The sequence below is a fragment of the Mytilus edulis genome, chromosome 13 (genome assembly GCF_963676685.1).
Source record: "Mytilus edulis chromosome 13, xbMytEdul2.2, whole genome shotgun sequence".
Taxonomy (NCBI): Eukaryota; Metazoa; Mollusca; class Bivalvia; order Mytilida; family Mytilidae; genus Mytilus; species Mytilus edulis.
In genome coordinates this window covers 53,336,524-53,342,523 of record NC_092356.1, presented here as the reverse complement: position 1 = coordinate 53,342,523, position 6,000 = coordinate 53,336,524, and the positions used below count along the sequence as shown (strand labels likewise).

The window sequence follows — 6,000 nt, the reverse complement described above, 5'->3', positions numbered from 1 at the left end:
CGGATGGGAAATCCATGTACTTATGACCTTTTCTTGTTTGAAGAAAAAAAAATACATTTTAAAGATAATGGAACAAAGCAGCCTGGGTAAGTGGGGCTGCTTTTATGGTAATTCAAGTTACCTTTTATTCACCTTCTTCCACTTCAGAGCTATCAGCTCTTTGATTCTTTCAGCTATCCCCAAAGGATAGAGTAGTTGTAGTTGTTTCCGCCTGTAGCAACCAGTTTCTATAATTTCTATATAGAAATAATGTTGTGTCCGCCTTTATTCTTCTATTTCTTTAACTCATATAATGGACATAAAATGAACAAAAGAGATTAAAGGGGGAGGGGGGGGGCTTAATTATAAAAGATAGAGATTGATGGGGAAAATTATAAAGAATAGAGAAAATGGCCAGAAAAATAAAGATTACAGAAATTAAAAAAAATATTTATACAAACACAAGGGTATAATTCAGACTATGATACATAACGACACTGAGACTGCATGTAATTTCGACCATCCCTTTAGATGTGAAGTAAATTAGATAAAGGTAGAAAATTTGAATAATTAACCGCGGAAAATAAACATTGGTAGTAACGGCAAGGATTCTTTAACTTTCAGTAAACGTGTTATTCACATTACATGGAACACCAGATTTAACCACCCTATTCCTACATCCCGATCTATAAAAGGGATTTTTTTCTTGCTAACGTTTTACATCTGGTATCTACTAGAGATCAAATTAATTAATAAGTGAATGTAAGCAATATTATAGACAACCATACGGACTTTAACCATGAGAACAACCAACATCGTATAGTCGGCTATATAAGAACCCGACGAGAAAAATATAAAACGACTAAACTAACGGCCTAATTTTTTAAAATTTACGAAAAACAATTTTAACGGACATGAACTAATTACCACCACTGAACTACAGAATCCTGATGTAGGACAGGCACACACAGAATGTGGCGGATTAAACATGTCTGTGAATTTCCAATACGAAAATATAGTATGATTGTTAATTAGACAATTATCCATACTCCACCAAGGACCAGGTGACATAGAAGTTTTACAACTATAGGTCAACGTACGGACTCCAACAATGAGCACAACCAAAACGGCTGTATAATGCAACACAATTCAAACAAGAACTAGCCTAGCAGCCTGGTTGATGTACAAAACAATGAACAAATCAAATATGACATGTACAACAACAAAAGATAACCACTGAGTTACAGGCTCCCGTAACCCCATATCAAAACTGTAAAATAAGCTGGGTGAATTTTTAGTTAACCATTATGATTAACGCGGGTGTGGATTGGGTTTACAGAATAAAATAGAGAATAATGAGGAGAAAAATAGAGTAAAGCGAAGAAAGGACAAAAAAGATAGAAAATATATATAGAGAATAATAGGGTGGTTATAATTCTAAGCAATTACTGCAAAAGTTAAAGAATAGGATAAACATTACAGTTTATCTGTTAAAAACCATATCACGGTTACATTTACCGGTAGGGGTATGGCTTTATGTAAATAATTTGCTTCGTTATTTTCCCACCATTTCATTTAGATATGCTGATCAAATAATTATATACGATTTGGAAGTCGTCCAGTTGCAAATATTACATGCACATTCTAGAAAGGAACAAAATGATACGTATATTGTAGGTCATTTGATGCAGGGCTATATTGATATGTTGGTCTATCTCTGTCGTAATTGTGTCTTCTAAGTATAAAGTTTAAACCTTTCCTCTTGCGCCAGGAAATATCTAAATGATAAGTTGCATATAGATTCAAATCCGGAAATTATTAAAATCTATATATCAGGTGTAAATGTACATCCGTTAAAGGTTATTTCGCCGGTTAGGTCGTATTTAAGATTTCCATTGGTATATATATGTTGTACAAATATCCTTTAAAAACAATAGTTCAATTTGACAATTTAAATTAAATGTTCGTTTTTACCTATCACTTGTCCGTAGGCTACATTTTTTTCTCGAATGGGTGAAAGTTAATTGATCAACAATTATTAAGGCTGCATGTGGTCAAATGAATATGGTGAGTAGTTTTTCAGTTCCGAGGGTGTGTCCTGTTTTGTGGGTTTTCATTGGTTTGATGAATGCTTTTCCAAAATTTTGACTAGAAGATTACTTCCCGTCGGACAATTGTAAAGAAGCCAAATATATGATGTTACATTTGAAACTGTTCTAAAGACCACATGTACAAGGTAGATATTTACTCTTCATATTTCCCGAGATCATTATAATAGTTTTATGAATAAGAATAAGAAGTGTGTTAGTTTAAAATCTAAACAATGATATAGTTGTTACGACAATAAACAATACATGCAGCATTGGAAAAAAGAAAACGTTAATATTTACTACAATTATTTTTGACAACATACCTCCTCCAGTGGCGTATCCAGGGGAAGGGTCCTGGGGATTGGGACCCACTTTTTGGAACGATCAATGCATTTGAATGTGGATATAAAGTTGGAACCCCAACCTTCCCCCTTTCTCCTTGATTGGGAACCCCCTTTTTATCAAATGGCTGGATCCGCCCCTTTCCTCTATAAAGTTATCATTTCAAATTATCTTTTAAGTTAGTGAATGATCAAAACGTGACTTTTAAAATCTTTTTCATTTTCTAATAGATTTTGCATATGATACATAGTATTATCTGACGTTGAATTGTCGATGAAGTTATGGCCACCAGTAAGATAAAGAAAAGATCAAAGAAATAGATGTACCCTTTTTGGAATTTTTGAAGTGCTCGTGTTAAACCGGGATGAACCCCCCCCCCCCCCCCTTTTTTTTCCTCATTTTTTTTGTAAATAAAAAAACCTTAATTAAGATAAGATCAGTTTAAATTGTCCATTTGTTTAAAATCCAAAATTATAGGATTGTTTTACAATAATTCTAAGTGTATCAGTCTCAACACACGTATACAATTATGGACGTTTCGTGGTGGTCTGGCGATTAGAAGCACCTTGAAATGATAAATAGGCTATTGGCTTTTTTTTCCGGTAAAATATTTAAAAAAAAAAGAAGCCAATATAAACCTACATGTATATTAAGGAAACACTTGTATATTATACCTTTATTATTCTGAGCCAATGCAGTCAACTTAACTTCATACTAGATTTACCTGCCCTAAACCCCCATTTTGTCTAATTGTTTGTCAAGTTTCTAGATTTTAAGACTTTTTTTCAATTTATTTGATCGTCCTGAATATATATGAAGTATTAACAACAACATTAACGGTACCAATTTTCTACACCAGATGCACATTTCGACAATACCTGCCTGTCTCTTCAGTGATGCTCGTGGCCAAAATATTTAAAATCCAAAGCTTATATAAAAGATGAAGAGCTATAATCCAAAAGGTCCAAAAAGTATAGCCAAATCCGTGAAAGGAATCAGAGCTTTGCATGAGGGAGATACGTTCCTTAATTTATAATAATTTATAACATTTTGTAACAGCAAATTTTAATAACACAAAAAATCCGCAGTTTCATGTCAGTACCGAAGTACTGGCTGCTGGGCTAGTGATACTTTCGTGGACTAACAGTCCACCAGCAGAGGCATCGACCCAGTGGTAGTAATAACATTAACGCTACCAATTTCCTACACCAGATGCACAGTTCGACAATCAATGTCTCTTCAGTGATGTTCGTGGCCAACATATTTGAAATCCAAAGCTTATATAAAAGATGAAGAGCTATAATCCATAAGGTCCAAAAAGTAAGTGCCTGACGTGACAGAAAGTCAAGCAAAAAATAATCAATCAATATGATACTGGTCATTAATGAATTCATATCGAGCGTTCTTTTGACAAAAATCAAGGTCAAAGTTACCAGTATATGCTATCTGATCGAAGTTTTAGAGCAAATTTCCTAATGCTTGTAGAGTAAGACTTTGGTTATCTTGCTTGCTTTGTTTTTATATTGTACAATTGTATATGAGATGATGTCTAATTAGATATAAATAAGATATATAAAGGTCTAACTATGCCTAAATATGATATATAAAGGTCTAACTATGCCTGTCTATATTGTTTGCAGATGTCAATCTTAATTACAATGATTGAGTAATCCATTATACAAACAAAGCAATCAAGCTAACCAAAGTCTTACTCGACAAGCATTATGAAATTAGCTTTAACATCCCTGCGCATTCATTTATTCTAAGTTCTTGTTTTTTCTTACGATACTGTATACATGTATTATATTTTTCACACATTATTTTTTCATATAAGACTGCTATAGCTCTTAAAGTAAATTTACTAAAATTTAAGCAGATTCTAACAGTTTACTTTTACAAATTGTGACTTGGACGGAGCGGAGCTGTCTCATTGGCACTCATACCACGTCTTTTTATATCTAGCCTATCTAGATTTCTTTTCTTTCTATTTGAGACCCAAATAATACCAACGCACATATAAGGTACATTACTGAGTCAGATTTTTCTTGTCATTTGAAAATATTATTTCGAAAAGGAGCTCGATACCCTATTAATATTTGTAGCTTATTTTGTTTTTAAACTAATGCTTTTCTGATTCATAGTATAAAAAAGAAGATGTGGTACGATTGCTAATGAGACAACTGTCCACAAGAGACCAAAATGACACAGAAATTAACAACAATAGTTCACCGTACGGCCTTCAACAATAAACAAAACCCATACCGCATAGTCAGCAATACAATACCTCGAAATGATAATTCAAAACTATTCAAACGAAAGAACTGACGGCCTAATTTATGTACAAAAAATGAAAGAAAAACAAATATGTAACACATGAACAATTCAAACTACAAACAATGAATTACAGGCTCCTGCTGACTTGGGACAGGCACATGCATACATTTTTGTACATTAGGTGGCGAGGGTAGACATGTTAGCGGGATCCCAACCCTCCCTCTAACCTATAGTGTCAATTTTAAATTATATGTCATTTTAAGTTCACGTAAGTACATCCTTAAGCATCGATATAAAAAAAGTTTAAAGCTCATGTCTTTATGTCAATATTCTTTTTTCAGCTATCGACCAAAAGGACAGGGACAAAGACAAGGAAAACAGCATTTTAGGATCTAAAACAGACGAAAATTGGTTAATATCAAGGATATGTATAATCTCACAAGACAGACGAAAATTGTTCAAAGGCAAGGTAAGGAGTTGTTTTCATTCAATTATTTTTTTTAATTAATAAAAGTTTAAAGTTTTATAAATAGTAAATAAAACTCCCAAGGATGAAAAAGGAAGAGAAATATAGTCAACTTTGCAACAGAGGGACTTCTGTTTGATTGTCCCTATCCAATATACACTCATTTTCCAGTCCCCAATCCCAGGAAGTCCATATGTTTCTTCTTTCACCCTGGACAGCCTCTATAAAAGGACCAACATACTGGGTTTTTTTTGTGTTCTGGTCCTTAGCATGCATGACATATTTGTGTTGTTTTTGTGGTTTAACATTGGATACTTTACTTTGCAAAACACTCAATTGCAAATACGACGCCGCCCTTACTTAAGGATACGGGTCATATAAATAACCAAAATGTGCACATTTAAATGGGATTCATTAAATACGAAGTTTTAAATCTCCAGAATAAAAAGTTGATATGGAATTTGTATTTAAAAAAAACATGGGATTTTGCATTTTCCCATGGAATTCTTTTAAAAATGCGATTTTGCATAATCCCATTGTATTTTACATCATCCTATAGGATACCATGGCCATGTGATATTTAAACTCCCATGGGATTTAATTTATTCCATGGGACAAATTAAATCATATGCGTCAAATAAAAATCCATGGATGGCACAAATAAAGACCAATGGAACAAAATGAAATCCAATGGGATTCAATTATAAAAAAAAACCAGTTATGTGTATGTTTAAATGAATTATGTATGCGAGTAAACTGTTATAAGTTTATCAAATAGTTAAAGTAAATTAAACTATAAAATAAAAAAAAAAGGTTTGAAGGATTTTATTTGTAGTCAATGAAATAAAG

The 6,000-nt window shown here is 32.9% G+C and overlaps 1 protein-coding gene across 1 annotated transcript in view; it reads left to right on the top strand.

Moving 5' to 3' along the window:
* The first annotated feature begins 5,033 nt into the window (after positions 1-5,033).
* Positions 5,034-6,000, top strand: part of LOC139501386 (multifunctional protein CAD-like) — a 106,580-nt gene continuing 105,613 nt past the window's right edge. The window contains exon 1 of the mRNA XM_071290432.1: positions 5,034-5,154. The gene's annotated coding sequence lies outside the window, so the exon portion shown is untranslated. The remainder of the gene's footprint in view (positions 5,155-6,000) is intronic.